The sequence below is a fragment of the Culex quinquefasciatus genome, chromosome 2 (genome assembly GCF_015732765.1).
Source record: "Culex quinquefasciatus strain JHB chromosome 2, VPISU_Cqui_1.0_pri_paternal, whole genome shotgun sequence".
Taxonomy (NCBI): domain Eukaryota; kingdom Metazoa; phylum Arthropoda; class Insecta; order Diptera; family Culicidae; genus Culex; species Culex quinquefasciatus.
The window spans coordinates 42,593,019-42,616,038 of NC_051862.1; the positions used below are offsets into that span (position 1 = coordinate 42,593,019).

The 23,020-nt window shown below is 34.6% G+C and overlaps 1 protein-coding gene across 14 annotated transcripts in view; it reads right to left on the reverse strand.

The window, feature by feature from the left end:
• LOC6042198 (SH3 and multiple ankyrin repeat domains protein 1) overlaps window positions 1–23,020 on the reverse strand; it is a 254,779-nt gene that overhangs the window by 183,199 nt on the left and 48,560 nt on the right. For 2 of the 14 annotated variants that reach the window (XM_038255165.1, XM_038255163.1), the window contains exon 3: window positions 1,007–1,094. The exons of the other annotated variants lie outside the window; for them this stretch is intronic. The gene's annotated coding sequence lies outside the window, so the exon portion shown is untranslated. The remainder of the gene's footprint in view (window positions 1–1,006; window positions 1,095–23,020) is intronic. 14 annotated transcript variants of the gene reach the window in all.

The following is a 23,020-nucleotide window of genomic DNA, read 5'->3' on the forward strand; positions in this document are numbered from 1 at the left end:
ATATAGACATAAGGGGTTTGCTTATAAACATCACGAGTTATCGCGATTTTACGAAAAAAAAGTTTAGAAAAAGTTGGTCGTCATCGATCATGGCCGTTCATGGTCACCCGCGACAGACACGAAACAAAGAGAAACGCAAAAAGTAACTTTTTTAAAACTTTTTTTTCGTAAATTCGCGATAACTCGTGATGTTAGTAAACAAACCCCTTATGTTTATATATCAATTTTTTGTAATTGTTCGTTCTACAACTTTGTTGAACATTGTTACACTCTAAAGAATAACCCTGCAAAGTTAGAAAAAACACGAAATTTTAAAATGAAAAATTTTGTTCTAAATGAAAAATGACCCTTCTGGGTTAATGTAGATTCGAAAAGTACATTAAATTTCCCATAAAATGACATGCTCCAAAAAAATTTACAATCGAGTAACGGTAAATGGGAGAGTTTTTAAAACTTTTTTAGTGTTTTTTTTCAATGAAAAATACGTTTTTTCGGAATTCTGAGTACGCCATCAAATTGGGCGTCTAATTTTACATAAAAGTCCGTTTGACACCAAATTTCTATCTCATCACCGTTTCAGGCTGCAAATTATTGAAAAACACCTCTTTTTTCGTTCATAAATGGAAGGGGTCGTACCGCCCCTCCGTCACGATATATCAAAAAACGGACCTCGGATTCGTGATCAGGGACAAAAGTTACCCCTTAGGACAAAGTTTCACGCAAATCGAAGAGGGGTCGGGGCAACTTTTCCCGATTTCGTGTGAGTGGGTAGAGAATTACCCATAAATGTTTCCTAATTGATTCAAACATTTTTGTTACCATAAGTTAAACCCAATTGAACTTCGATCAACAAGCAATTTACGACTTAAGCTCATTTCTTAGCATTTTTATGCACCCATTAAACAGCCTCATATTTCTTCAAATCAGACTCACATTTAAACTGCGAGCATTAGCAACAGTGGAGTCTACAAATTTTCCGCAGTTTGCACATAATTCTAAACTTTACCCAACAAGCAGCCGCAGTCACTCACACCGAGTCCACCGAGAGGGGTATTCAAATCCAATCCAGCAGCAGCAGACACTTGTTTTATTACCTGTAATATAAGCAGAGAAAAAAAGAAAAGAAAACCAATTTGAGTAACACAGCGCGTGAGTGAGTATAATTTACGACTGTTTTGGGGAGGGCGCCTGGGTCTCAGTTTCAGAGGCAATATTTCAAAAATATCTACTTCTCTCTCTTTATGAGATTTCGCCCCAGAGAGTTCAATTTCAGCACGTAAACAGATATTATTGAGTAGAGGCGCACGTGGTCGAGCATGCACTAAATGCACTTTTTCCCCACCCCCTTAAGCTGTTCCGACCCCATTCGATTAAGAGTAATTAAAAGCGAATTTAATAATCTCTGCCGCGGCAAAGTTACAGCACCGCGTGAGAAAATGAAAGCAAAAGCGGCGAGCGCTTTTTTCGGGGTGTTAAACTTGGTTTCGATTTCGTTGGAGAAGTGTGGGAGGGGTGGGGTCGTAATCATAACCACCTACAAACGAAAATGAGCGGGTTGATGGGTTGGACGATGGCACGGACAGCAACAAAAAAATACTGGCCAGTGACGATGAATGCATTTTGATGGTCATTAATTTCTTCCTCCAATATGAAGTGTCCGCCGCAGCAGCAGCAGCAATGCAGTTGGGGCAGGGTTGCCAGAAAATGTGAGTGAAATTTTTGGAGAAAAGTACAGAGAAGGAAGATTTGCAACGAGTTTGTAACAAAATGTTCTGCAAACATTTCTGAATTTTCTGAAAACATTCCACACAGAAAAAAATGATGGTAATATTCATCAGGAAATGATGACAGATTTTGTGGCAAAAAAAATGATAAATTTTATCTTTAAAAATGATATTTTCATGTTAATGATTTTTGCAAAACCGTCATCTGGGGCGAATCGGGACTGCAGTTTGAAGCACTTTTAACATCAAATCTGAAAATGGATGTATAAACTTAATGAGCATGAGCATGAGAGACCACCCATGGTTGTCCTTCTCCGTTACTGAACAGAACCGTAATATCCTATCAACACAACCGGTCATACGCTTCAACGATCAAAAATTCCCTTATCAACAGCATGCATGAATGCGCTGAAAAGATAAAACATCACGATCATCAAAACTAGAGCCGTTGCTAATAGGAAACAGTCATTGGCCACCAACGGCGCCCGCCATGTCAGTTTGTAGATCTCGAGGGAACGGGACGGGAATGTTAGTTAGCACAGGCTGCTACCAAGGGTGGGTTCTATACGATATCCACACCCCCGCGTGTGCCGGAAAACTACTTCTACTTGGGATTTTGTTAGTGGGAAAGGGTAATGGCCAGGATTCATCATAGAGGATGATGATGTGGCCCAACAATCAATGAATTTCGTTGAGTGATAGGGTGATGTATTATGTATTCTCAAGGCAAACAATCGGATTATGCGGATGAGACCATTCCCGGTTATTTGGTGTTGAGTTTAGCACAAATGATTTAATCTTAGACAGTTGGCCGTGGAAAGATAGAATCAAAATTGTGTGTAATTAAAAGGTGAAATATTATACTCAGCGTAACACATTTACGTAGAGTTGACCTGAGACTATTTATACTTTTAAGTTTTTATAAGATGAGCGACCAATTAATTACTGATGAGTTATGAGTTATCTGAAGGACTTGAACAATCGCGTTGAAACAATTTTTGTCACCGTGCTTTACGAGCTATAATGCTAAAAGGTGATTTCGCGGGAAACGAAAGGTCAAATATAATTTATATTATGCTAACGCAATTAAGAACGAATCTTCCCATGAAACAATCGCGAATCATAGAACAAAGAAACCCGACTGACTAACGAGAAAAACGATCGCGATATTTGAACTTTACAATCTAACTAAGAAGAAAAAAAGCCACGTCAATAGAAAGGAATAGACAAACAAACAGGTAACCACAAAACGGACTGCCTCGACTGTCATCGTGACAACCAGAGCAAGCCGCACATTCACACACACACACACGCGCGCACTCACCCGACAAACTCACCGTCGACCCGACGGACAGGCATCGCAAAACGGACTCATGGATGTATTAAATTAATGTAATGGGTTTACTCTAACCGAAACCATCCGAAAAAATAAGAGTGCCAATTAATATCATTGCTTTCCAAAATAAAGCCATTTTCAAAATATCATAAAATGTCATTTTTGAAAAAAAAATTCAGAAAGAGCAAACAATCTTTGACCATCTGTCCAATTTTGGTACAATTGATTTTAATTCCCTCTTATTAATTTTTAAGTAGCCGGGGCTGGCCAATTATCACACATACCGTAAACCGGGGTGACTTTGATAGGATTTCAATTTGTTTTTAGAATATTTTCCAACAGGTAAGGTTTTTCTTAAGATTATTATTTTTAAAACATGTACTGGGGTAGACCACACAAAGTCCATGCACTATTTCGGAAAAAAAGTTTTTTCAATAATGTTTAGAAAAATAGTTACGTTAAAAATTCTTAGTTTGAATTCCGGGGTGACTTTGGTAGTCATAGTTTTTCTTGTTAAAATCATATTTAAGATGTTCAAACTTCATTTGTACGTTAAATGTACCATCACTAAAGTAGCTGATATAGTACATATTTAAGAAAAAAAATCAATGTTTATATTTAGTTAACTAACTGTATAAGATTTTAATCAAAATACATATAAATTTTAGGTAAAATTGTTAAAAAGTCTGAATTTTGCCTGAAATTTGTTAAAATTAGTTTTGTTTATAAAATTATCGATTTATATTGCATTTTATACTGAATTCGAAGCACGAATCACAAGTTTTCACATTTTACATGAAATTTGTTCAACTGAAATTGCCTACCAATTTATAGAGTTTTTATAATTGTGTTTCAAAAACACATATCTGGAGTTTTTTTTGAAAAGGTCCTATAAACCAAATTTTCATTTTTTGCTTTTTGGGTGTTTTTGAATACCCCTGACTCAAGGCGGTTCTAAAAACACCCAAAAAGCAAAAATTGAAAATTTGGTTTATAGGACCTTTTCAAAAAAAACTCCAGATATTATTTATTTTTTACAAACTTTTTTAACCTTCTCCTAGTGAAAAATTGTCCAAAGAATCCGAAAATTCATTCCGTTTTCCGATTAAAAATCATGTTCATTGAGAAAATCATGACACTTTGAGAAGTTTAAAATAATGACATTCATCAACATTTTCTTAACTATAGTTAACTAACTTTTTAAACTTGTCAAAATTTTATGAAAAGTTCTTCTTGAGGTACTTGGAACACTTCTCTACCACGGTCAGTATGTTTCTAAACCATTCCTTACGTATTTTAATTGTACTCTTCATTTTGCGGAAAAATCGCAAACCTATCAAAGTCACCCCGGCTATCAAAGCCACCCCGTTTTACGGTACATGACGAAGTCCAGTCTGCAACCCGCTAAGATCACCATCTGACCAAGTTCTTATTTTCTATTAAAATGGCAATTTGAAAAAAAAAAACTTTAAAAGTTCAAACTATTTTTTTACGAAATGTTTTATGTGAAATCAAATTTGCAATCAAAAACTTTTTATCATTATTTTGATGAATGACACCGTTCTAAGTTAAAGCCATTTTTGGGTAACTTTAAAAAAAGTCGAAGTTTTTCAATTTTCAGAAATAGTGTTTTCCACTTAGCCCTCGATTTATGATCACCGACACTTCGGAAACTAACGGTCCGATTTGCAATGTTAAAAATTGAAATTAGAAAAAAAATCTGGTATTTTTTTTTTGAAATTTTAAAATCTGGCTAAACATTTGAAAATGCCAATAATGCGTTTTTATCCCTTTCGAAAAGTTACTATATATTATATAATTTCAAAATAGTTATAATTCAAAAGAACAGAAATTTAAACAAATTTGCCTTTTTCAATATTTAAAATCCAGCAATTATTCCCAGGATATCGATGATCATAAAACGCGGGATAATTGGGCAACAATGAGAAAATCAAATTTTTCATGTTTATTTTTATTTTTGCAGTGTTCGAAAAACAAAATGTAAGTAATTTGGTCAGCATTTTTATTTATTTTTTTCAAAAATTGTCAAATATAGGCATTTTTTGTAAAATTGACAAACTGTGTTTTTTAACCCTTTTCAGGCATTGTAAAAAAAATTGGTTAGTGATGGGAAAATTATTTTTTGGACCATACGAAAATTATGGGCTAGTTTTAAAAATGTTGATTTTTAGGTCATTTATGTATGACCCATCAGGCCTGAAAGGTATAAAAGAAAAAATCTAAAAATTGCTATGACTTCAAACGGTGCATTTTATTTAAAATTTTACCTTTTTCAGGTTAAAAAAAATAAGAGGATAAAAGTTATAAATTACCGAAATAAAAAAAACCAAACAAATTTGTTTTGTGATTTTTTCAGTTTGCTCTCTTTGGATATGAGACATTTTTGCAAGCAGGCATTTGAATCTATTTATTTTGAAAATCAGCAAGGCCTCAACTGTTTAAAACTGTTTAAAATTTATTACTTACAAAGAAAAAAATGACAAAAAATTGGGTTCAGATAAATAATTTGGATTTTAATATTGCCTTAAAATTGTTCAAAAAGTAAATTCAAAATTGATAATATTTTAAACTAATAATGCTTAAAAACTGTTGAAACAATATTTTATATGGAACCACAAGTATGCTGAAAACTTCTAAAAAAAATGCATAACTTAAAAAAAAGATCTTCTGGCACCACTTTCCTTGCTTCTCTGTGCGTCATCGTACCCGACAGCGCCGTGTAGGTGGAGTAGTCAAAAGCTCACCCGCGCCGGCTAAAGTTGGTCAAACCGCGTCGCATCGTGTCAGTCCGTCACCGAGTGCTGCGGCTTATGCTGATGACCTAATTTGGGAGCCGTGGCCACACTTGGAAGATTTATGCAAGTGAGTGGTGCCGGCGAGGTGGCCACCATCATCACCATTTTCTTGGTCCTCTCGGTGTGGTGAGATATTTTTTGTTTCTTAGTTTATACATTTTTTCGGAGAGTTGCGGGTACTTGATTCATTGCACTGTTGGCTGGCTGGTTTGAAGAGTTGTTGTGCAATTTTTTGGAGGACGGACCCGGCATTAAAGGGAGGTGCCATTTAAGGCGGGGAGAGAGAATGTGGCCAGACGAAAATGAGCATTTGTCAGTGTCATAATCAATTTGGGCTGGACGCCGGGAACGAAGAGGAATTCTTGCGATGTAATTTGGTAACGATTCGTTTAATTGCACTGAAGTTTCAAAGTGGGTAATTTGGACATGAAAAATGACTTTTACTTAATGAGAGAGTGCGGAATCATCAATCAAATCAGTCCATGTCAAGTAAAACTCAAATCTGAGTCCAGTTGAAGTCGAATTACAGTCAAGTCTCAAGTCTCAAGTCTCAAGTCTCAAGTCTCAAGTCTCAAGTCTCAAGTCTCAAGTCTCAAGTCTCAAGTCTCAAGTCTCAAGTCTCAAGTCTCAAGACTCAAGTCTCAAGTCTCAAGTCTCAAGTCTCAAGAATCAAGTCTCAAGTCTCAAGTCTCAAGTCTCATGTCTCAAGTCTCGAGTTTCTTGTCTAATGTGTCTCTAGTGTCTCAAATGTCTCAAGTGTCTCAATTTTCTTGTCTTAATTGTCTCAAGTGTCTCAATAGTGTCTCATTAGTGTCTCAAGTCTCAAGTCTCAAGTCTCAAGTCTCATGTCTCAAGTCTCAAGTCTCAAGTCTCAAGTCTCAAGTCTCAAGTCTCAAGTCTCAAGTCACAAGTCTCAAGTCTCAAATCTCAAGTCTCAAATCTCAAGTCTCAAGTCTCAAGTCTCAAGTGTCTAAAGTGTCTCAAGTATCTCAAAAGTCTCAAGTATCTCAAGTGTCTCAAGTGTCTTAAGTGTCTTAAGTGAACCCAAAAAACTCACAACAACAAATTGCCCTGCTAAATTGAAATTGTGTAACCGGCCGTGAGAGGCACGTGGGGGCACCCAAAACAAACGCTAATTTCCATAAAACACGGACGGAATTCGTCCAACGTCCAAGTTGTAACAGAGAGCGAGAGATGCAGCCAACCGTGGCCATGTCAAGTTGCTGTAAGCACACGCAATTATGGTGCCTAAATGGTCGTGAAATTGTTTTCGTTTGTTTACATCGGCATGGGGTAAAAGTCAGAGGTGGAGAAAGGGAGAGGGAGGGTTATCTACGGGTTGATGGTCGCGGAATATCGGCCTAATGAGCAACCAATTTTCTCTCCCTCTCGAGTTTAGTGGTAAATGCGTGCTTTTTCCTTAAGTTTATCTAGCTATTTTGCATTATTTTCCGCTTTTTAGATGTTGTAAAAAGCAAAGAGCATGGGTTTTTGGGTGAAAATCATGTTGTGGTTCCGCGATTTGAGATTGGTTTACAGAAAAAGAAGGAAAACAAAACTTAAATTAAGAGAGAAACTAAAACATTAAGGGTAGACGGGTCATCAGTCCAGTTTTCTAAAGATCATCTTAAAACTAGAAATATTAAATAAAAATAATTTTTAAAATCTCTACATTCGTCCAGTCACCAGTTGTTCTAGATCTTTCAACCTGCTTCTCTCAAAACAATCACTCCACAATCTGATCTCAACCTTGACTAACTTTCAAATTTCAAGCTACCACAAACTGTCTGTTGATACACGGTTGGTTCCTCACCCCCGAACTCAAACTCAACATCTTGCACTCAAATCGATGACTCAGAACGCGTCGCCAGAACGTCAACGAAACAATCACCCACCTGTATAAAGAGAACTTTGTCCGCGAAACTTTTGTGACGAGCGCAAACAAGTGGTCCATTTTTTTGCGGGTTGCCGTCTCACGATCCGTAAAATAAACTCCTCAAACTCGACTCAACTCCATCGCTGTGGAGTTCGAGAACACAGCTCAGCAAGATTTTCAAGTTCTAGGTCGATGCCATCAAACCAGCTATGGTGACTTGGCGAATTGAGGAGAGGAACACGGAAAGAAATGAGTTTTGGATGGCGTGAACATTTGTTCACGTCACGCTTGTCGGGATATCGTGAGTTTTGTTTATATAAAGTATGAAGCAAGTTTTGTTTTTATGAAACTGGAATGTTCATGATTGATTTCAACAATCACTTTATTCTTGTGGAGTCAGGAGCATCTTTACTTCTACATTTTTAATGGTTTTGTTTGAGGCGTTACGCTTTGTCAGGAACATTTGTTCACGACTGAAAGATACGTATGGTAATTATTCACGGTTATAAATTTCAAGCGTTCATTTTTTTTTTCATTTGTAAATCTTCACAACATCAGATCGACATTTTTTTCCGTGCGCACAAGAACAAACACCAGATAGAAGGACTCGCCGGCACGAAGAAGACGAGACGTCGTAACACCTTGGACCAAGAGCGAGGCGCGGCGGTCGTGATCGTGATCTTCGCGCGCGCGAAACTACCTCTATGGCCAGAGGCAACAACGGCTCCGGGATCGATTACCTGGAAACTCGGTACGCTTGGGAATGTTGAACTTGATGTTGTTCTCGCTCTCTTTCTCTCGAGGAAGATGTTGTGACAGTTTGTAGAGTTATAGGCGATCGTAAGAGGTCGTCAGGTTCTCGAAATAAATTGTTAAGGTGCAGACACTCTGCATTGGCAGAGGTCGTTAAGGTGCAAGTCACACACAGTCTTCTCATTCTCATTAGGCCAATTTCATCAACACACTCCATCCAGGTTGATGTATGACTCTATTTGCTAGGGCTTTCACGATCTTTGAACCGAGAGCGGTCTGAAAGACAAAGTCATTTGAAGGTTTAATTCATTCGCCCATAAAAGTGCCATTTCTTTTGCTCGACGACGTCCTTGTTAGCAGTCTCAGCATACACGTGTGACGCAATCGATGGATGACACCCTGGGGACCCATTTTGGAAAGGAGCTGAAAGGGAGGCTGCCGCGCCGTAACTCAATTTGTCTTCACTGTGGAACCGTGCAGTTAGGTAACTTTGAACAACTTTATCATTCTTTTATAAAAAATTTACTTGTTCTTCTACTCTTCAAAAATGTGAAAAGGGTGATTCCGAAGTCATTTTCAACTAAATTTACAATATATTAAACATTAAAAAGTGCTATTTAATTCACTTAAAGGCTAAGGGAAGGGCTTGGCAAATTTTTGTAAAATTGAGATTTTTCGAAGACGACAAGCTTTTTTGGGAAACCAGCCTGACAAATGTTAGCTAGCATTCTAACGCATCAACTGTCTCAATATGAGCTAAATTGGTTCAGTCTAACTTAAGTTAATGTCTTTTTGGTAAGAGAAAAAAAAAATCAAAATCCCTCCCCTCCACAGTCTCGATTTCGAAAACCTCCCTCGCTCAAGAGTTCCGCAAATTTTACCATGCAACGAACAATGCTGCGAGTGGCAAAGTAAAAGTATCATTGCGAACCGTGTGCGTATATGTGTGAGAAGGTCGGGGGAGGAAAATGCAGAGGAAAAACTTTTATTTACGTACGATTAATTATGTTTACTTTGAGGATGCCTCTTTTTTTGCGTCGTCGTCGGCACCGTCATCACCGGAGGGGGTGAATCTTTGCCATCTTCCCACCCCCGCACACAAGACGCATCATGATTCGCGCGCGACAGTCAGAGTAAACAGTCTTCGTTTGGAATAACCTTTGGAAATGGTTAAATTTTTATTTTTTTTTAAATTTATAATTTGTTGGTTTATTGGGTACGACAACTTGTTAGTTTACACTGTTAATCAGGTCAAGGAAGACTTTATGTTAAATATTTATAGTTTTGTTTTTAAACGTATTTCAAACGTAATTTAAAAAATGACTGAATTTCGTTATTGTTTATATTTAAAAAAAATCCTTCAAAAATCATATTTTTCGTTCTCGGACTTTTTGAAAAAAAGCTTCCAGAACCTCCACGAAAGCCACCCAGACTCCCACAGAATAGTGTTGGTTGCGGCGTTGGGTAAACTTACGACGGGGCTTGCGTTGTTTGTGTTTCTCACGGATTCCGAAACGCGATTGCTGAGAGGCTGCTGCGTTGTTGCACTAACAGCATAACGACGGCGAAACGAATCTTTCTTATCGCACTAAAGTGGCACTTTTGGCGTTGTCGTCAGAATTTGGTTGCGAGCTGTTTAATAAAGTTATTGGATTGTTTTGGTGAGCTTTAAACTAGATTTTATGACTCTTTTGTGATTTCGAAAAAAAATAATTCATCCATTCAACAAATAAACATTAAGTTGTAAAAATAATCATGATTAAAAATATTAAAATGTGTAATTTTACATCCAAATGTGAGTAATTCTCTTAAATTACGCATTTTTCCAGATTTTATGTTTTTTAATTTGGATAAAACTTTGTCTATGCATTCCCCATATCAAAAAAGTCATTTTGAATCATTAGAAAAGCAGTTATTTGAGAAAGGATATTCTGATCGATTTGGTGTCTTCAGCTAAGTTGTAGGTTTTATTTAGATCTTTTGAGAAAAAATGGGTTCATCCCATCCTATTAAATCACATTTTTTCATTAAATGTAGAATACCCAAAATTCCATTTTTTATGTTTAAATTAAGTTCATATGTTAAAGGGGAAAAAATGATTGTTTTTGCGCTACAGTACCGGAAATGTGATTTGTAGCAAAAAAAATTTTTTGAGATCAAAAATATATTTAAACAAAATTTACAAGGATGTTAATCGATAACAATATCGTCGATAACATAAGCGTCTAGTAATAACGATGATCGTTATTTTTGTAAAATACTCAGATTTTCACTGAATATCGTATTTTTTGATAATCTAAAATTTTAATAATTTAAATTTAAAATAATAAAATTTTCAATAAAAAGCGTTTTTTTTCAGAAATAAACTCAAATTTGCATAGTTTACAATATGGGTTTGATAGGAAGCGAAATTTTAAATGCATTTTCAGTTTATTATAGTTTTTAGTAAAATACAGATTTTTTTTAAACAACTAAAATATTTATAATATGCAATATGGATTTCAAACGAAGCGAAATTGTAAATGCATTTTCAATTGATTTAGTAACATTCTCAAATTTTCACAATTGCAGTTTTTTTTTTGAAAAACACAATTTTCTATGGTTTAAAACATGGAAACCAGACGAAACGGAACTTTTCGTGTATTATTGTTTTTTTGGTAAAATTCTATGATTTTCACAAATTTTCCAAAAATCCGTTATTTTTTCAAATATTGAATATTTTTGAAAAAATACCGCATTTTTTGAAAATGTTGGTATTTTTCAAAATTTAAGTATTTCACAAATAAAACTTGAATGAGGTGAAAACTCATGCAAAATTTCACTTTGTTTGATTTCCAAATTGTAAATTTTCAAATTCAAATATTTTCGAAAAAATACGGTAATTTGCTCTGATAAAGTGAAAATTCGTACAAAATATTGCTTCGTTTATTATCCATATTTCAAATTATACAAATTTGATTCTTTCGAAAAATATTTTGTTAGTTTGAGTATTTACAAAACTTCCAAATAAAATGAAAATGCATACACAATTTTTCGACTAAAATTAAAACTGCAAATTATGAAAATTTTACTAAAAAAATATGTTTTGTTAATTTTAATATTGGAAACTATTAAATTACGTGAAAATGCATATAAATTTCGCAACGAAAATACAGTATTCTTTTTGCCTTCCTCATTGAGGTAAGGCTATAATCCTGCTCTGAAAATGAACTTTTTATTAAAAGCTCCTAGACCCACCTTCATGTATACATATCGACTCAGAATCGAAAACTGAACAAATGTCTGTGTGTGTGTATGTGTGTGTGTATGTATGTATGTGACCAAAATTCTCACTGAGTTTTCTCAGCACTGGCTGAACCGATTTTGATCGAACCAGTTGCATTCGACTTAGTTTAGGGTCCCATACATCGCTATTGAATTGTTTGAAGTTTCGATAAGTAGTTCAAAAGTTATGTATAAAAATGTGTTTTCACAAATATCCGGATCTCATTTATATGCATGTAAACGATGTCCGGATCCATCATCCGACCCATCGTTGGCTAGGTTATTAAAAGGCCTTTCCAATGAGTCCAAAACATTGAAGATCTGGCAACCCTGTCTCGAGTTATGACCACTTAAGTGATATTTATGTACTTTTTTGAAGCCGGATCTCACTTAAATGTATGTAAACTAAGTCCGGATCCACCATCCGACCCATCGTTGGTTAGGTAATTGAAAGGCCTTTCCAATGAGTCCAAAAAATTGCAGATCTGGCAACCCTGTCTCGAGTTAAGACCACTTAAGTGATATTTATGTACTTTTTTGAAGCCGGATCTCACTTAAATGTATGTAAACTATGTTCGGATTCATCATCCGACCAATCGTTGGTTAGGTAATTAAAAGGCCTTTCCAATGAGTCCAAAACATTGAAGATCTGGCAACCCTGTCTCGAGTTATGACCACTTAAGTGATATTTATGTACTTTTTTGAAGCCGGATCTCACTTAAATGTATGTAAACTAAGTCCGGATCCACCATCCGACCCATCGTTGGTTAGGTAATTGAAAGGCCTTTCCAATGAGTCCAAAAAATTGCAGATCTGGCAACCCTGTCTCGAGTTATGACCACTTAAGTGATATTTATGTACTTTTTTGAAGCCGGATCTCACTTAAATGTATGTAAACTAAGTCCGGATCCACCATCCGACCCATCGTTGGTTAGGTAATTGAAAGGCCTTTCCAATGAGTCCAAAAAATTGCAGATCTGGCAACCCTGTCTCGAGTTAAGACCACTTAAGTGATATTTATGTACTTTTTTGAAGCCGGATCTCACCTAAATGTATGTAAACTATGTCCGGATCCATCATCCAACCCATCGTTGGTTAGGCAATTGAAAGGCCTTTCTAAAGTGCCCAAAACATTGAAGATCTAGCAACCCTGTCTCGAGGTATTACCACATAAGTTATATCTGTGTTTTTTTCTGGATCTAAAAAAAAGCTGAAATGTGTGTCAAAACCACTCATATTACCCATTTTTGGTAAAAAGTGAGGAAGGCATCAACCACATAGGTGGATTAGGTTAGTTTTTTTTAAGTATTTTGACATTGAGGTCGCAAAAATGTTTTTCAAAATCGGTCCAAAAGTTCAGGGGGCAATAATTTTTTTCTCAACAAAACTTAAATATTTAATGGAAATAAAAGTCTGATAATTGAAAGCAATTTGATATGCATTTTATACGTTTAAAATACTATTGAGAATGTCTGGGATCGATCAAACATATATTGTTTATTTTTTTATTCCGGTAGAGTTTTTTACGGCAACAGAATAACTCTCCAATACTAAGATATTTTGAAAACAAATTACTGCAAAACATCTGGATATGTATCACCATTTTAAAACACATTTTTCACTTAAATGTGAACACCATGGCTTGTAATTTCTTTTTTTGTAATATCTTAAAAGCATTAGCAATTTAACATGATTTAATTGGATTTATGAATTTTGGAAAAGATTTAAAAAATGAGTCATCGTCCGTTATCGTCGATTGAGTTATCGTAATAACGATAACGATAGATTATCGTTATCGTAATGACGGTAACGAAAGAAGTATCGATATCGTTATCGAACCTCGTTTTTTATTGTTAGCAACCTGGAAAAATTGAAAAATAATTTTTAGATGCAAAATTTAATATATAATCGAAAATGAATTCTAAAATCTGAAATATTACGTTACGTAACAAAAATCACAATTTACAAATAATCATATCTAAGGTAACAGATTTTGCACCAAATCTAGAGCAAAAATTATTTTTTTTAACCCTAAAAACATATAATTTTGTTCGAAAATTAAAAAAAATATACTGGTTTTGGGTAATCAACTTTAAATGATAAAACGTTTAATAAAAAAAGAAATGGTTTTTTATTCAGTGTACTTTATTCCGCATCATAACCTCCAACTTTGCCAAAAAAGACACAAAATCGATTAAAATATTATTTCTCAAAATACAAACTAATTTGCGAATATTTACATACCTTGTTGTAATAATATAAATTTCAAAAATTTAGCAAAATAGTGTTACTTGAATCCGAGATTACTAACTTTAAAGTTGAAAAAACTTAAATTCTTTTTCCAAATTACGTCATTCACCACGCAAGAGTACCGAACGACATTGCGGCAATCAAACGAGAGATAAAAAAAACATCACGAACGAAAGCACTCGTCACTAAGGCACAATCGCGCGTAGATGCATTCACTCTCCCCGATAGCTTAGTGGGGGCTTCACACATACTGTGCAGATCGTTCCGATATGAAACCGGAGAAGTTTGCAAATTGGCGTGGGATGAGAACCCCGAGCGCATTCATTCATGGCGCAAACAAAAAAACAACTTCTCTGAACTCTCCAATGAGTGCACCGTGAAAAAAATGTACAATTTTTCTTCTACAAGTAATAATATCTTTTTTAAAGTGTTCTTTCACTGTGAAAATTAGACAAAAAAGCGCCAAAACACGCGCGCAAACCGATGAAAACTTTTGCAATTTGAAGCTCACTTGTGTGGAGGATTCCTTCGGGAGGATTCATCCAAACAATATTCAGCGCAGCTCTGAGAGCGGATGGAGGTCGATAAATCTACCTCTTCATAGCAGGACCATAGCTCGACCCTGGAGGTCACTTATGACGGAGGTTATGGCGGTGAAAATTTGTACCACTCGCCTTTGAGGTTAGGAAACTGGGAGGAACTTTTTAAAATGGCGTTTTTTTTATTTTTTTTTCGTTTTTTTTTTCTTTTCGGTAGAATTAGCTAAAAATTTGTTCATGACGTCTGGGTTGCAGAGGGTTAAAGTTCTACTCTCAATTTCAACTTTTGAATATTCATACCGGCATGGTCGGGTTGAGTCCGCAACCGTAAAAAGCTTCTGGATCGACTAAGGAGCTCTCAACTCATGTATGTGTGTGGGATGAAGCTACGTGTTTTTGCATGCATTTATTTCAAGTTCAGCAGTTTCACCAGTTCCAGTTGAGCCCTAGAGGTGGAGAATTGAGCAAAAAGAATCGTCAGCAGCAGCAGCTCCAGAATATCTTGTTACGATTCGTTAAGCATTGATTGCGGTTTTTCTGGAGGTTGAACTGCTGCTGGTTTCAAACTGGTTGGTATTTTATTTCAGAAAATTTTGAAAATTTTAAATTTTTCTGTTGAAATAAATCTTCAATTTTAACTCCAGCAAACTTCCTATCACACAGTTTAAAACTCCTCCACGAATCATACCTAGTGCACCCTGACCCGAGACCGGCCACAGCTAGAAATATTAGCATAAACAAACCTTCGCATTGCACCCGTCAAAATTTTAATTAATCACCCGCGCCCGATGATCACTAATGACGTCTGTTGACGCGCGCTCCACACCCCTGCAGACATAACCTCAACGGAACGTTTCAAAATTCCGCCTGATGGACATCCACCCCCCTCACTCTGGCTCCCCTTTCTAGTCCAAGTTATTAATTAATTTCCATTTAGCCGCCTAATAAAGCCCCCGAGAGTGTATTTTTACCACTCTCGTCGTCGTCAGTCGTTGGGACCTTTTTGACGCCTACACGCACTTTTACACGGCTTTTGGTCACGGCGCGGGACAGGGTGTGGTGTGGCCACTACGCCGCCGCGGACATTATGGGCTCGTGTGCCTCACCAGAGTGCAGCTGAATTTGTGTTGCTTTTGAGGGGTTTGAGTTTTATATTTATGATATCGTGAATAGTTGAATGTGTAGTTCCCGTTAAAAATCTGATGGGGTCGTGACATCGTGAATTTTAAATTCATGACGAGTTACTTATTTTATGGTTTACTTGCCAAATTGAGCTCAATGCTAAGCGATTGTACTTTGTAATTGTACCTGAAATGGAAGAAAAGATATTGTTAAAATAAAACAGTTAAGACAGGAGAAAATGTAAAATGTTTTTAAGATATTTAAATTTGAAGAGAAAAAAAATATTTATTTTGCTGTCCAGCAAAAATTATTGCAAATCAATTGAACTGTTTTTTTTTTATCGTTTCAAATTGAACAAATGCATTTTTCAACAACTTTGACAACAAATATCTCATTGTTCCGATGTGTATCCCTTATTTTAAATTCAAAATCGACTACTTTTTGTTTCCAAAGTTTTCAAAATTGTAGGCTATGATTCAATCACTAGCCACAAACCTAATTTTCTTTTTAAAATGTTTTTCTAGCAAAACTTCAGGGTCTACAATGTTTAAGCCTTTAAGCCAAACTGAAAAACCAAGTCTGTCATGTAGAAAATGCCAAAAACCACCAAAAATCCCATTTTTTTCAACATTTTAATTTTTAAAACTGCTGTATCTTCCCAAGGATTGGACATAGGACAATGGTCAATACGGAGACTTTTATGTAAAATTGTCTGGAGAATCGATTCCCACTACCGGTTTTTAAAAATTTTGACGTTTAGACCACTTTTCAAAAAAACAGTTTTAGTAAATGATTTTTGTATTTTTTTAGGAGAGACATACCATCCTGCATTTTTCGTCAGTCTTTTGGTAACATCTTAGGGTGTTTCCTCAAAAATTTTGAGCGAAAAAAAATCGTTACATCACCTTCAAATTTAACTTTTGAACTTAAAAATTGAAAAATGATATAAAAGTGGCGTGTATTTTTGTTTCAGTGTATTTTTATCAGAAAGCCCGTCCAATTTCCTACAAGTTTGTCTTTGACTATTTTTTGATACGACGCAACGACTTCGAGATACAGTAATTTTTAAATTGCAAAATACTAAAATATTTAAATAGCTTACGCCCTTTTCAAATGTTATTCTCGAGTACTATTGGCTCCATATACACAAAAATGACTTATATAGGCCTAAGATAACATGTCTACAAAGTTTCATTGAAATCGGAGAGGGTTGGGTACAAAAGTACCAGAAAAAATCCTGATTTGAGCTGGAATTGCTCTATGGCGAAATGGCGCAGCTTTTGCGGGAACAAGAGAAAATGAAATTCGATTGTACATTTTTTCAATAATTTTACCAAGGTAATTCAGCGAATTCGATTGCGATTTTTATTTTTCATCGTTGCTTGCGAATCAAAACCCGCTGAATTAAAAAAGATCTACAAATTTGCAAATTTATTTCTAGAAATGTTTCCATCGGCGGATTTTGTAAAAGGGTCTTTTTGAACAAAAAGTCTTATTTTGTTTAAATATCTCAAGATATATTAAAATTATCAAATTTTATTGCATTTGTATATTATTAAATGTTTTTTATTTACAAATATAAAAAAATAACATGCCATGCAAAAATCATTAAAAAATAAAATATAATAATAATGGATGTGCGACAAAAGGTCAGATGCCAAAAGGTCGAAAGACATAAGGTCGAAAGGACATAAAGTAGAAAAAGGACAAAAAGTCAAAACGTCGGAAAGCCAAAGGGTCGAATGTAGAATTTGAATTGAATTGAATATTGGATAAAAAAAAGTCAAATTCCAAAAGGTCGAAAGAGGACAAAATATCGAAAAGACAATGTGGAGTAATGAAACAAAAATAATAATGATGACGTTTTTGTGTCTTTTGTACAAAATCGAATGTCAAAAGGTCGAAAAACATAAGGTCGAATGGACTAAAGCTCGATGGACCATCGATCGAATGTGGAATAATTAAACAAAAAATAATAGTAATAATGTTTTTCTGAATTTTTTATTATGAAATAAATCCATTCAATTATGTGCAGAATTAATCAGACTTCTATAAAAATGTTGTACTATTTATTTCCTTACAAACAAATTCAGAGGTTTTTTTTTGAAAAAAAAATGAAATTGTTTATAGGACACATTCAAAAAACAAGATTTTTTTTTTAGATCTGTGATGTTTTCTATGAGTTGAACTATTCTTGAAGTTTGTAATATTTTGGCAAATTTTTCCATTCTTTCAAAAATGAGCAATTTTTTCCAAAGAATTCCAACTTCTTATATTTTTTGATTTGTTTTTTTTTTTTAATTTTAAAAACAACTTTTTTTTTATTTTTGACTGTTGCAACATTTTTGTAAGTTTTTCTTTTCTTTAAAAAAATAGCAGTTTTTTTCAAAAAGTTCAACTTCTACAAAATTTTTATTCTTTCAAACTGGGACAGTTCTGTTGAAAAATACTTCAATTATATTTTAATAATTTTAATTTCATTTTCAAAAAAACAGCTTTTGAATAGTATTTTTTTTGTCAGTTTTCCATTCTTTCAAACATGAGCCTATTCTTTCAATAGAAAGTTAGGGAGTTTTTTTTCTTTTTTTTTCAAACATTAAAGATCATTAAAAAAAAGTTTGACTGGTTAAATGCTTCAATTTTTATTTTATTTTTAAAAACAAAAAATTCTTGCTCTAAGTAATATTTTCGTACTTTTTTCATTCTTTCAAACAAAAGCTCTAAAAAAATAAAAAAAAATAGTTTAGCTTAAGTTTTAAGACTTTATCTAGTCTGTAATCACATAATTAAATATTTGTAGAAACTTAAATGACAAAAATAAACAAAAACAACACTTTATTACTGGTTTCCTATCGATTGATTTTTCTAAATAAAAAAAATAATTGGGGGAAATAATCGTATGTTTGGCAGGTTAAGCACTCGCTTCTAACTCCATCCAATTTGGTGATTGCACTATTTGAACAACTTATGTTGTAAAAACTGATGATAGCAACTTGCTTGCTCATTGTCAAGTAAAGAAATATCATGATGAAAAAAACTATATATATTTTTAAAATAGGTTTCAATTACTAAGTATTTCAGAAAAACATTTTCAAATGAATTTCATCCATTGTTTTGACAAAAAAAAATTTGCTTACCACAATTTTATGTTTTTTTTTTTTAAATAAAAGTCAACAATCTTTGTAGAAGAAGTATAAACAGCCGCCTCAGTTATTACTCATTTGACGCCAATAATAAAATGGACTTTCTTCTTTTGTAATATAAGCAAGATTTTTTTAAAAGTAGAATAGCAATATGGATGTATAAATTCATTTATGTTATGGAAATGTGGATAAATTTTCTGTACGAAAAAATTAGTAAATTTACAACTTTTTATGGGTGATTGCAATTTTTCTTTCAAATTATAGTTAAATTACACAGAAAAATGGGTAATATTTTACCAATAACCCAAATTCGACCAAATGTTGAATTTCACTGTGCCAGACAGGAAGTTCCAGAATTTTGTTTTAAAAGCTCTAAAGTATTCTCTTTTTTCATGATTTTGGTAATAAGGATTAAATTTCTGAATCATTTTGAGTAGAAGTTTTGAGTGTAATTTGAAAATATTAATTACCTTTTTGGCAGGATTCAGTTCAGAGATTCAATTGAAAACTCTTATCACAAAAAAAATAACAAAAAAATAACATCTCTGCAAACTGTATCTGTCACCCTGCTTCCATCACCAAACAACAGCACCCTCGAAACTTTCATTTTCCCACAACCCGATCAATTGACGGCGGCTTCACCACTTCAATCAACAAAGCAAATTCGCGATTAATCTCGCGCGACCAGTTCCGACCACCACCAACTCCAGGCTAGACCACAAGATCGCGAGCGTCTCATCACGTGTGAGCTTCGTTCGAGTTCATCGACTTACCCCGGAGGGCACACCGACGATAAGCCCAAAGAAGAAGAAGAAGAGGTCGCCAAATTTGAGGTTAATTAACGCTCGCACGAAGGCTTTGTGTCCAGAACTTGGCCTTCCGGGGGCGGCTAATTAAAGAGGGTGCTACTTGGAGATGGCGTGATGAGAAGGGGCCCAAGGGTCAGTCTAGACGCGAGAGCCAAATATTGTCGCGGACAGCAGCAACGGGACAGAATTCAATTAAGGCTCGGCGAAATGAAGAAGATTTTTTGGGGGAGCGGCCCCCGGAAGACCTCCCGCGTATTCCGTACCGTTTCTGGGATTTTTATTTTTCTTTGAATTGAAAAGGTTTTAGGTTAGAGAAGTTCGAATTCAAGTCTCAAATGTCAAGTATCTCAAGTCTCAAGTCTCAAATGTCTCAAGTGTTTCAAGTGTCTCAAGTGTCTCAAGTGTCTCGAAAGTCTCAAGCGTCTCAAGTGTCTCAAGTGTCTCAAGTGTCTCAAGCGTCTCAAGTGTCTCAAGTGTCTCAAGCGTCTCAAGTGTCTTAAGCGTCTCAAGTGTCTCAAGAGTCTCAAGTGTCTCAAAAGTCTCAAGGTATCAAGTGTCTCAAGCGTCTCAAGTGTCTCAAGTGTCACAAGTGTCTCAACTGTCCAAGTGTCTTTCCAGTTTCTCAAGTCAAAGTCAATGTTTCAAGTTTCAAGCTCAAATTTGATTGAGATTCGAGTGATCAGACCTCAAGGTATGCAAAGTAGGTGAATTAATCCCATTATTTTTAATGGATTTCGAGTCAAACTGTCACGAAACAGACCCGCGCTAAACTTCTCAAGTGGGAAGACGAGGATAGGCTCTTGATGGATTCCCAGAAGTGCTCGCGCGCAAGACAGGAACCTTAGAACGCGGCTTCATTTAATGGATCATGGGGCTCGCGCGTCAGGGAGGTGGTATCAAACTCGCAGGTAATTGAAAAATCAGCGAGTGTTCTTCACCTTGTGTGTGTCAGACCAGAGAGATCCCTCATGAATATTGAATTTGCTTCTTCACCTCTCTGGCTGGTGGCGGCAGTCCCGGCCTAATGGATTTCGGGGTGGTTTCGCGATTTCGAAGAAGACCGGTACAAATTTAGAACAGAAAAAAACGATCCAGCTAGAAGAACCAGGAAGTGAACGTGAGTTGTAGAAATTAAATTAGTGATGAATTGTTTGGGGCTACCGAAGAAGTGTCTGAGGTTTGGAGGAGGGTTTGCTCAGACAGGGACAAAATAAAAAGGGGTAGCGAAGTAGCAGCAGCAAAAAAGAGATCCTAACCTCAAACGGAATAAGTAAAGAAGGAGGATGGAACCGTTGCGAAGCTATGATTACCCACCGCTGCCGGCTAGGTCGATTCGATACGGACAAACTTCGCTAAATTCAACTAGTAGTTTACAATGCGAATCAACAGGCATTGTGTAAAAGCATATTAAATTAAGCATATTAAAATCGCCAGCTAAATAAACGATATCACAATTATTGTTTGGAAAATTAGTTTTGCTCTATTTTTATTCTTTTTTGGCAGAGCACTGTCTTAAAGTTCTTGTTTGATAGTCGCATTCCTCCACATATGTTTTGTTATTTTTTTAGAATTAAATTTAATTTAAACAAAATTAGCTTTGGGGTTTTTTCGGTATTTATTGTAAATATTTTTTTCCATGTTATTTTATGAAACTTAAAGTTTTTAACAGTTGCATTTAAATATTGTTTTTTTTTTTATTTATGGACAACAAATTTATTGAAGTAAACTACGGTATTGTGAATTTAAATTAAAATTTAATTTAAAAATTGGAAATCCAAGATTGTGATGATGATACCATTAAAATTTGAATAAAGGGCGCAAAGTTGATGTTAAACTAGGTTAAGCATTTTAAAAAGGCTTAAAATAATGCTTTTAGACATTTTTAAGGTTAGGCTTTATTTGAAAAATTCGAATAGAGATATTTAATGGAGCACAAATTCCACAACTTTTTCATAATTTGTCATATTTTAGTTAAGAAATTGTCAAACTTGACGATACTAAGAAAAACCATTTTTTTTCGCAAAATTTAAACTTTAGATGCTTCGTTTAAGCAAGTTTTTTTTCTAAAATATTTTTGAAATAAAAAAAAAACTTTTTTTCATTTTGTAATTTTTAAAGATCAAAATTGTTCTAAAAATGTTGAATTCCGGTTCCAGTTGTTTCACCACCCTGAACTCTAGTGGAATTTTTATGAAGTATTTTAAAAACGCAAAAAAAAAATAAAAAAGTTGGAAACTGAATTTTGAAACATTGTGTGTTCACAATTTTTTCAAAAATTCTGAACTCTGGTTCCAGATTTTGCACCACCATAAATTCTAGCAAATTTTTAATGAAATATTTTTAAAACGTCAAAAAATTGTCAATTTTTGAAAACTTCAATAAGGGACCATCCACAAACCACGTGGACACTTTTTTGGTAATTTTCAACCCCCCCACCCCGTCGTGGACAATTGTCCATAAAAAAAAACTTTTTTGTATGGGGCGTGAACAATCGTCATACAATTTTTAAAGAAACATTTTTAAGGTCGTTGCAAATATTTTTCAAAGTTTATGTCGCCTCCCCCTTGAAAACTGTTCTGAAAAATCAGGGGGCAAAAAAAAACTTTTCCAAAAAACTTCAAAATTTCCATGAAAATATAAGTCTAATCAACGGAAAATAATCTAAAATGAATTTTCTGCATTGATAATCATATATAGCATGTTTGGGCTTGTTTAAAAATGTTTTGAAATTTTACGAAATCCCACTGTACATCACAGCAAAAATTTTATTTTCCGCAAAAAATAAAATTTTCGTCAATACTTAGATATTTTGGAAACTAATGATGGCAAAACAACTGGACAGGTGTATAATGTATTTTAAAACATTTTTTCATTAAAATGTTGAAACCATTGCTCGTAGTTTCATTTTTTATACTTTTTTATTTTTACCCCCCTCCCTCACGACTTTGGTCAGAGTGGAGGGACATGAACTTCAAAAAATATTTGTAACGGCCTAAAACGCAAAAAAAAATATTTCGAAAACATAAAAATAAATTCTGGTGTTCAATGTGTGTTCAGTATTATTTTGAGAAAAAATCTAAATTCCGACTCTATATTTTACACCACCTTAAATACTAGCGGATTTTTATAAAATATTTTTTAAAGCACCAGAAAATTTACATTTTTTGAAAACTTTTAAAATGAATTTTGAAATTTTATGTATTCGATGATTTTCGAAAATCTTCTTTTTAAAAAAAATCTGAACTCCACCCTTAACTCTAGAGAATTTTTGATTTTTTTTTTTTTAAAGCCGAAATTTTTTTTTCGAAAATGGTAAAAATGAATTCAGATTTTGTGTTTTCGGTATTTTTTGCACAAATTCTGAACTTCCAAATTTTGCACCACACTA